This window comes from Bidens hawaiensis, unplaced genomic scaffold (genome assembly GCF_021521415.1).
Source record: "Bidens hawaiensis isolate Kalapana, Puna unplaced genomic scaffold, B.hawaiensis_p1.1 tig00080151_1, whole genome shotgun sequence".
Taxonomy (NCBI): Eukaryota; Viridiplantae; Streptophyta; class Magnoliopsida; order Asterales; family Asteraceae; genus Bidens; species Bidens hawaiensis.
Genome location: NW_027503654.1, coordinates 23,387 through 34,461, shown reverse-complemented (window position 1 = coordinate 34,461; position 11,075 = coordinate 23,387). Strand labels below are relative to the sequence as shown.

At 30.5% G+C, this 11,075-nt stretch overlaps 1 pseudogene; it reads left to right on the top strand.

Annotated features, from left to right (window-relative positions):
- The first annotated feature begins 9,983 nt into the window (after positions 1 to 9,983).
- LOC143607186 (PRA1 family protein F3 pseudogene) lies at positions 9,984 to 10,768 on the top strand (annotated as a pseudogene).
- The last annotated feature ends 307 nt before the right edge of the window (positions 10,769 to 11,075 follow it).

Here is an 11,075-nt window from a genome sequence, read left to right as displayed (position 1 = left end):
ATAATTTTTGAAACCGACCGACCGAAAGTTAATTAAAAAACCGACCGTGAAACCAAACCGACGGCCGGTTTGGGCGGTTTCACGGTTTGAAACCGAACCGTGAACACCCACAGTCAAAGCATTGCTTTATTATTATTTTTTTAGTATTTTCAGGTATATAAAATAAAAGTCAATTAAATACTTTCTTCCTTTAAAATTTTCATTATATACATTTGACTACATTCTCATAAATTTGTTTATCGACATACTAACCATTTAAATTTATTCGTTTGGCTTATTTTGGAAAGATAGAATCATGAAGTTCTTTTCTTAGCTATCATATAGGAGTATATAACTAGCTTTTATCCCTTGTAATACGGAGTTGTTTTATATTATTCATTTCTAATATTAATATATTTTTTTAGATTTTAATTATATTTATTGTAACGAAATTATTAATATACTTAGGATTTGATGATGAACGGGTTTCACAAATAAATAACCCGTTATAATCCGGTTTAAAAGCTATATGGGTTTGGTGAGACCCACGACCTGCTTTTTTTACTATAAAATTGTTTATTAATTATAAATAATATCTTTAAAAAAACCGGATACTATTTTTTAGTAGATCCCTATTTTATAGGATTTTCATATCAAGTAATTGATGACATTAATTCTTAATATATGAAATGAACCCTTTTAAAAGGTTGTCTGGGTTTGGTGAGACCCAAACCCGTGAATTCGGTTTAAATTGATGAGAAACTTTCATTTACAAATGAAGCAAGCTGGTGGCTTGAGAGAATTTAGGAAGCTTTGTTTTAAGATAAGATTAAGATTTTAAACATACTCTTGTTTTATTATTTATGGTTGGCTTGTACTTGAAAGAACATGTGTTTTCACACGAGCATATATACATCGCTTTGTCAAAATTTACAAGCAGACATTGACTAAAAATCTTGATTATTGATAAACTAGGTATATTGACCAACACAACCGCAAACATAGCGTACAAGGAAATTTTCTCTTATTAGTAAATATTTGTGTAATGTTTCTTTAGTAATTCCTATATTTTTAATATAAATTATAATTTTATTAATAATATATGATAATTGTGTTGTCGATTGTATTTTGATAAGTGTTCAAATTTTTTAAATTTTTTATAAATTCACGTGTAAAACACGGGGCTCAAACTAGTATTGTATAATAAGCTTTAGATAGCATACAAGGAAGTTGTTTATGTTCTTAAAGACACTTAGCACACACTCATTGGTTTTTATTTAATTTTATTTTTCTTTTTGTTTCCAACAATACATATAGTATATTATTCTCTAAAAACTTACGATATTTAACTTTTGCTTGATAAATTTAAACATAGTCTCATTTAGTTACTTTTTTTTCTCATACACCAATATAAATGTTTCAAAATGTATTTTTTAACATGGTCTTAATATAATATTCCTGATTCATAAACTTATTATCATAAAATCTTACAGGTATAATGTATGTAACCATGTATACTGGGAGAATATCTATGGCGTATGGAGTGAATGATCATCCTTCCCTACTTTTCATAAATAATCACAACCAACACATGCCTATGTTATAAGATATAGTCACTTCATGATTAAAATATATGGTTAGGTACTTAGGGGTATAAATTTATCACATAAAATGAAGCCAATAAAAAAAATTTGTTGGTTAGTCTAAACGTGTTTGGTCAAACTTGCTAACACATTTAGCTAAACGGTCGTTTTCGAGTCTACCTAGTTGACCACGGTTTGGCATGCATATTATTTTCACAATATTTAAAAAGTAAAGTGTCTCTGCTAAAATTATAAAAAATGTGCAATTTGAACTAAGTGAGTATTTTACGTCAAAGTTTAGGTATAAAAGAGAAATATACTTAACTATTAGTATCCAAGTCTAATAAGTTTTCGGTTAAGAGGGTCTCATACGTATGGATACTATCCGTGAGTACACTCTCACACGATTATCAAATTCATGTTGTGTTTGGGTTGTATCAGATTTGATTCTACAAACTATAAATATGCCCGTTGAACATTTCTAGTCTCGGAAAGGGGCCTAACGCGACTATTCTAGTCTCGGAAAGGGGCCTAACGCGACTACACATATTGTTGTCCCCTTGCATGAAGTGGATGGCAGGGCCGGTATAACATATTAATAAATAAAGCAGGAAGTAGATATCAGTGTTTGTGATCAGCTTTTATGGAACAAAGCATGTGGTACAAAGTAACCAATCCCATCGGAACCAATGTCCCTACCACTTCCATACCTTCGCCCATCGCCCTCACTGGGGCAGTTGAACATGTTGGATCTTGCATCATCTATTCCACATTATTACAACCACTAAATGTTAATTACCTCACTTAAATTGTTATAAGTTATAACATGTGCTTATAGGATTATGATATCTTTCACTTGTAATTTAACCCTTCAACTGTTTTAGGTGGAGTAGTTGATTTGAAGGTGTGGTGATCATGACCCATAGATGAGTTGATTCGGGTAAATAGTATTTACATTCTTGTTTAATTATAATATACGATTGGTTTGACTCAAGTTGAACAACAAACGAATTAAAATAAGTCGCTCTTAAAACACTTGCTAAGTTAAAATGAGACCAAATGGGTGAGCAATACCCACCACCTCTGTTTGTTTCCACTATCACCGATGCAACCACCACTGTCTCCGTCGCCACTCACCCAACCACCTATGTTGCCGATGCAACAACCGTTGACAACAACTCAACCACCATAGCTACGGACGCGGCATGCTTCACCTCCTTGTCATACATTCTTTCTATAAACGAACGATTCATTTCAACTAAGCTAGTTTTATATCAACCCACGTTTAATTGTAACCAAAATGATACTTTTCTAAAAACAGACAATTATGCATGAAACCATTTTCACTAAAATCTATTTTAGCCCAAACCCAGTATTATCCTAACTCATTATGATATGGCACACAACTCGACTCGATCAACTTATTTTGGCAAGCTTAATTGAATGTACACTTGGACCATAAAAAACCCTAAAATTATTAGTAAGTAAATGAACCCAAATCAAATTTTAAAATAAAGATATCAATGTGTTCAATCGTTGTTGATTGCTCTTGGTGTGCGTCGTTGTATATGTGGGGCCTAGAAGGCGTTGTTTCACCGTGAGAACACACATGGTTGTATTTTTGCGTGTGTTTGATTATATTAATAATGTCATCTCATTTATTTGAGATTCAAGTAAGCAAAAATCCATACAAAAACTAATAAAATTTGGGTCAGGACTAAGGAGACGAAATCTACTACTCTAATAAAAGAATACTACTATGTGTCACTTGTCACTCTCTCAACCATCCTCACATTTTTAAACCCATTTTGTTATTTGGATCCCTTGTGGGTCATTACTCAACCCAAAATAGCCTTATTTTTATTTATATATAAGCCAAGTGTGTTAATGTTTATTTATTTCTTCTTTTTTTCTTTTTATATTTTAACGTCATGTTTATCAATAAGTAATAAAATGAAGCAATTTAGCTATAGAAAAAGAACATGCCAAATGGGATTGAAGTGGTCGGAACATTGTTATATTATTATTTTTTTTAGTATTTTCATGTATATAAAATAAAAGTCAATTAAATATTTTCTTCTTTTAAAATTTTCATTATATACATTGACTACAATATCATAAATTTGTTTATCGACATATTAACCATTTAAATTTATTCTTTTGGTTTATTTTGAAAGGCTAGAGTCATGTTCTTCTTTTCTTATATACATATATATATATATATAAGTAGCTTTTAATCCTTGTAATACGGGATTGTTTTATATTATTCAATTCTAATATTAATATAACTTTTTGGATTTAAATTTTATTTATTGTAAGGAAGTTATATACTTAGGATTTGTTGATGAAAGAGTTTCACAAATAAATGAGATGTTATAACCCGGTTTAAAAAAGCTATAGGGGTTTGGTGAGACCTATGACCCGTTATTTTTTACTATAAAATTATTTAATTATAAATAGTATCTTTAAAAAAATTGGATACTAATTTTTAATATATCTCTATTTTAAAGGATTTTCATATAAAATATTTGATGAGATTAATTTTTAATATAATGAGATGTTATAACCCGTTTAAAAGGCTATCTGAGTTTAGTAAGACTCATACCCGTGAATTCAGTTTAAATGCATGATAACCCTTAATTTAAAAATAAAGCAATTTGGTGGTTTGAGAGAATTTAAGAAGATTTCGTTTATATATATTTAAGATTAAGATTTAATACATAATCTTGTTTTATTATATATGGTTGGCTTGTACTTGAAAGAACCCGTGTTTTCACACGGACATCTATATCGCTTTGTTAAGATTTACAGGCAAACATTGACTAATTTTGATTATTGATAAACTAGGTATATTAACCAACACAACCGCAAACGTACTGTACAAGTAATTTTTTCTTATTAGTAAATATTTGCATAATGTTTCTTTAGTATATTCTATAATTTTAATATAAATTGTAATTTTATTAACAATATATGATAATTGTGTTGTCGATTGTATTTTGATTAATGTTCAAATTTTAAAATGTTCATCAATTCACCGTGTAATACACGGGGCTCAAACTAGTGTGAAAATAAAGAGGTACGTGTAATGTGAAAGAATCTACCTGTATAATAAAAGAGTGAATTTTCAAGTAACAATTTCCTCATCTTTTTCATCAAATCTCTTTAAAATGCCACATGGCATTTTTGTATTTTTTATTTTTTTCTTTTCATTAAAATACTTTTTATCAAATCTTTTTAAATTGCCATATAACATTTTGGCATTTTTATTATTTTTTCATTTTCACTAAAATACTTTACATCTTTAAATTGAAACATGACATTTTTGCATTTATTTTTTGTTTTTTTCTTTCATTAGAATAATTTTCATCAAATCTCTTTAAATTAGCACTTGACATTTTTTTTTATTTTTTTTCCTTTTTCATTAAAATTAAAATTGAATTCACATATAGCGGCATATGTAAACAAACAGACTATGTCAAAGGCAATTTCATTTTCATCCTTTATGCTTTAACCTAACAATTATATGTAATTCTCAACCCTAATTCTATAATGATTATACCCTAACTCAAAGTATAAATGCGATTAGACTATACCTATTCAATTAACGATCGTCATTTGCTTTTGCATTCGTCTTCTACAATAGAATTATAAGGTTTGTTTGATTTTTTCTTTTTTACATGTGTTTCAATCAATATTCATCAACATTGGTATCGATTTATCGAATGCAACACAAAATTAAAACATTCATTGGAGATTCATTGATAAAAACATGGGTCCCGATAAATTAATTATATATTTTTGGTTCTTTGATTAAATCTAATGAAATAAGACTTTTTAAATTTTATAACTTTAGTTTGAAACTAAAGAGTTATATTCAGATTTCTATATAATTTTGTATAACATGGCTTAAATATATTTAGTCTTCATCAAAGCTTATCAATAGAAAATTTTAAAGTTTTGTAACATTTGTTAACTACTACATGGCATTTTAACATTTTTTTTATTTTTTCCTTTTCATTCAAATATTTTTTATCAAATCTTTTTAAATTGTCACATGGCATTTTAACATTTTTTTATTTTTTTATTTTCACTAAAATACTTTACATCAAATCTATTTAAATTGACACATGACATTTTGGCATTTTTATTTTTTCCTTTTCATTAAAATAATTTTTATCAAATATCATTAAATTGCCACGTGACATTTTGGCATTTTTTTTCCCTTTTTATTAAAATTAAAATTGAATTCACATATAGCGGGTTGTGTAAACAACCAGACTATGTCAAAGACAATTTCATTTCCATCCTTCCGGCTTAAACCTAACAATTATATGTAATCATCAACTCTAATTCTATAATGATTATACCATAATTTAAAGTATAAATGTGATTAGACTATACCTATTCAATCAACGATTGTCGTTTGCTTTTCCATTCGTCTTCTACATTAGAATTATAAGGTTTGTTTGATTTCTTCATTTTACATGTGTTTCAATCGATACTCATTAACATGTGTATCGATTTATCGAATGTAACACAAAATTAAAACATTCAAAGGAGATTCGTTGGTAAAAACATGGAATCCGATAAATTAAGTATATCCTTTTGGTACTTGGATTAAATCCAATTTATGAAATGGGACTTCTCAAATTTTATAACTTTGATTTAAAATTAAAGAGTTCTATTCAAATTTCGATATAATTTTTTACAACATGGCCTAAACATATATATAGTCTCCATGAAAGCTTACCAATAGAAAATTTTAAAGTTTGGGAACGTTTGTTAACCACTACAAAACACTAATGTCTATTACGTGTAGCTAATGGTAATTTTATGATATTAACAAAAATGTTTGTAATTGTTTATATTATCATTTTTTTATCGTTTTTGTTTTATTATTACTCTGTGTATTACATGTGTTTTTGTTTTGTTTTTTCTTAATTATATATATTTTTTTACTAACCCGTGTATCACACGGGTTCTAACCTAGTTACTAATATAGGTGTTACTCAGTTTGCTACTAGCGCTAAGTATTTTCATATTGATACACGAATAATAATGCATATGAGGATAACAATACACAGTGGCAGATCTAGACTCAAAACCGAGCCGGAGCGCTCAAAAATTTTTTTCCCCCCATATTTAATACAATGTTAACGAAACAAATATAAAGAACACGACAACAAATAAATTTAAACTAACCGGGTTAACGAACCAACAGTGGCGGATCTAGGTTGGGCTGTAAATATCTCCTCTTCGGTTTTTGATAGCTGAAACCGAGCCATTACATCTTCTTCATTTACTTTATCAAATGTTTCTCTTTCGACCGAACAAACTAAAGCATTGTTCAAATACTCATTACCCATTCGATTGCGCAAATCCGTCTTGATAAGCTTCATTTTAGAGAAACATCTTTCAACGGTTGCAGTTGCAACCGGTAAAACCAATGCTAGCTTCAATATCCGATAAACCAAAGGAAAAGTTGTGTGTTTTCCGGTTTCCACCATTACACGAGCAAGATCACTCATTCCACCGAGTTTTGCAAATTTATCATCTTCCTTTAAAGTGTAATTAAAGGTCGTAAGATAACCTGAAATACACCATCTTTCTTCGTTAGTAAAATCATTTGGATACATCTCTGAAAAAGTCACTATCTTAGATATGTCAAACTTGGAAAACGAATCACAAGGATTTAAACCCGACATATTTTTCTAACAAAGTAGTTGAGACCTCACTAAATCTATTTCCAAGTTCTTGAATTTGCATATCCAAGACCGTATTAAAAACCTCAACCTCAAAATGATGTCGATTAGTAATGACATACTTCCGGTTTCTTTGATTACCATAACTTTCCTTCATATCTAACATTTTAATCTTGTTTTTTTCACAAAAAGATGTAACTTTTGCCAACATCTTGTCAAATCCTGTTTGTCTTAGATTATTCAATGCTCGATTTGTCCCGCTTATCAACTTAGACGCTTCCAACAAATCTTGACTTTTTTTTGAAGATGTTTTGATAAAACATTTGTGAGACCTAATATTTCGTCCAACAAGTGTATATAAAACACAAATTCAAGAGTCTTAAAATAGGATAGAAAACCTTTCGCATTTTATCTTTGTTGCACACTATCTCCATCTAATTTAATAAATTGAAGCACCTCATCAACTTCCGGGAATAATTTTAACAAACTTGTGATTGTTCTATGATGAGAACCCCTTCGCGTGTCTCCAGCTCGTGCAAGGGAAACCTCTTGATTTAATCATTTTCCTATTTTTTTTTTGTGAAAGGTGGGTTAATGGGTTGGTTGGGCTGGGTTAATGGGTTTTTTTTGTTTGGGCTTTATCTTTTGATTGAGTTTAAAACATATATTATTTGGGCTTAAAATCTTAGCCGGAACGTTATTTTTTTTCCAGCCGTAACGAAACACGAAAATCGACCAAAATTCTTTTTACACTACCCGTAAAAATTTGAGCCGTAACGGAGGCTACGGCTCGACATAAGGTATGTCCGCCACTGACAATACGTACACAATATAGTGTCTTGCGTCACAAAATTTTGTCACTTTAGATGAGAAAAAAGTTTATATGAAAGTAAAAGTATATACTTGACTCTTAGTCACGATAAAATGATCAAAAAGAACATATACAAACGTTATATGTCTTGTGTTACAAAATTTTGTCACTTTTGATGAGAAGAAAAAAATATGAAAGTAAAAGTATATACATGACTCCTAGTCTTGATAAAATGATCAAAAAGAACATATTCAAACGTTATAGTTTATATGAGAAAAGATTGACTCGCACAAACCTTGATCACATGCAAACACAAAATACAAAATGTTGCACAACCTTATATCAAATGACCAAAGTTAAGGAAAACAAATTATAGAATAGGTTAACATAGAAAATCGATGAGATAAGTAAGTTTGGTCAAGAACATTGATCAATAACTTACCATTGAACGATGGAAGGACACCAATGGGAGCGAGATCATAGATTTGGTTCGGATGATTTGACTTGGTGAAGAGATTTATAGGTTAAAAGAGGGTAAAACAATAATTTTGGTAAGGGAGCCATAAATAAACTTAAACCCACAACAAAATGCTCGGTGAAATAAAAAACTTATAAAAGGTAGGGAATAACCTAATCTAAACCTATTAGTTTAAGCCAACAAAGCTAAGCCAGCAGAATAACGTAATCCAAACATATCCTAAATTAGTGACATCTATTTGGAATACAAAAATCTCAACTAAAATATAAGAAAAGTTCATTAGTGTGACCACAAAAGATGATGTATATCCTTAATCAAAATCGTGTTGGTATTCAAATATATCGTTACGTTAGATGCATGCCAATAAGAATATATATATTTCTCATTTTTTTAAAACGTATAGCAAACAATTAAGACATCGTGTAGAGAATAAGGTCTTTAAATAAGTGTGAATGTATACGCACAAATATGCCTAATTCAATTAGACGCAAAGATACTATCAACGTGCGAACGTATAGGCACAAGTATTAGTGTATTACTAATGAAATTAGGCAATTACATAAACACATGAACATGTATATATAGATACAGTAATATGTTTTAAGAGATATATTAGTTGAAAATTATTTTGATATGTTTTTCAAGGGCTCTTAAACTATATCTATTAAATCTATCTAATACCTTACTTTTTGGATCTAATCCTCACCCCTTATGATAGAGAGGGATGCCAATACTGATCGGCCAAAGCTCTTTTATATTAATTTATTGCAACTAGTGGTCAATAAAATTAACAAAATATAATGTTTACATCAAGACAACAGATAACAAGTTATGCCGTAAACCCTTTTTAACTTGTAAACCTCAGTCTTTTAAAAACTTCAATGATATTACATAATAATTTGACATAAACAAAAACATTTAGCCTAATTTTTATACAAATTTACAATGACCATTTATTTATACAAATCATAATAATCAGCGGAGTTGACTACCCATACCGCTCCTAAAATACTTGAAACTAGCTTGTCAAGAACTCGAATCAATATGAGCTAAAACGTGGTGGAGCCTTAGCATGTACTCAAGCTCGATCTTTTAACAAATTAGCTCTAGAACAAACTCAAACAAACCTATAATTATTTATATAAATTTTATTTTACATCATAATTAATCTAACATAAACTATGATAAAAATATACAAATAACTAATACTAAACTAGCTAGTCAACAACGGGCTAGAGCTTCAAAACGCACTCACAAACTAAACTTGAGTTTTCGAAATTGAAGTCAAAACAAATCAGGCTTTAGCTCTCTCTTAAACTAAACGGGTCAAGCTCAAGTTCAACTCGTTTACACTTTATATATTTAACAATTATAGACCCATTTTTCCTAAAAAAAATAATATATATCTCCTTAAAGCTTGAACCCACCCTCATTTATATAGTGAGAATATAGTCCTGCCTTTCCTCTTCGCCTCCTTTAAACATCTTCCTCTCATCAATACTCTAATTAACTCGTAACCTATGTCGACATATGGCACCATTCCAACATCCTCCGACGATGGAGGCGGTGCCTCAAAAGTCGAATTCCTGTCCCGTGCAACCGAACGCATAAGAACCGGCCTGGGCGAACGAAGGCCATGGAAACAAATGTTCGATCTACACTCATTTAACCTCCCACATTCATCCGCGGACGCCATTTCACGTGTCAAAATCAACTTCCAATACTTCCTAATGAACTACGTAATCATCGTGCTCATAACTATATTCCTAAGCTTGTTATGGCACCCGATCTCATTGATCGTGTTCGTGGTGCTAATTGCTGCATGGCTGTTCCTCTACTTCCTCCGTGACGAGCCGCTGGTGATATTTCACTACACGGTTGATGACCGCGTGGTTATGGCCGTGTTATCGGTTGTTACTATTGTTTTGCTGTTGTTGACTGGTGCCACGATGAATATATTGGTTTCGGTTTTGGTTGGAGTGGCGGTTGTGGTGGTGCATGCCGCGGTTAGGAAGACGGAGGACTTGTGTTTAGAAGAAGAAGGTGGGTTTTTGGCGGTGTCTTCACCGGTGGCTTGAATGATGATGATGTTGGTTTGTTAATGTTTAATTTTAGTGATGAGTTGAAAGTGTGATGACACATGTTGCTGTCTTTTGAAGTGGATCTATTTCTGTACCTGATTATTATTAGTATTACTATTATTATTATTATTGTAATGAAATGCATTTGACGAACTAAACTTTTTAGAAAATGGACTTTCGCTTTTCGTTTAGCAGGGGACGCTTGAGGGTGGGATGTGGACCTCCGGTCAGGGTACGTGTGTTTCCGGAGCATCTAAAATTTTAAAAATTATGATATTATATATATTATATATATATATATATATATATATAGAATATCCGAACATTTATAAGTTCGCTATTTTATAATACTCAGACACTTATTGTCTGTGTGGGTCATAACTCATTATAATATCATGATTTTGCTAATTGTTATGTATATTATTATAACTTTAATCG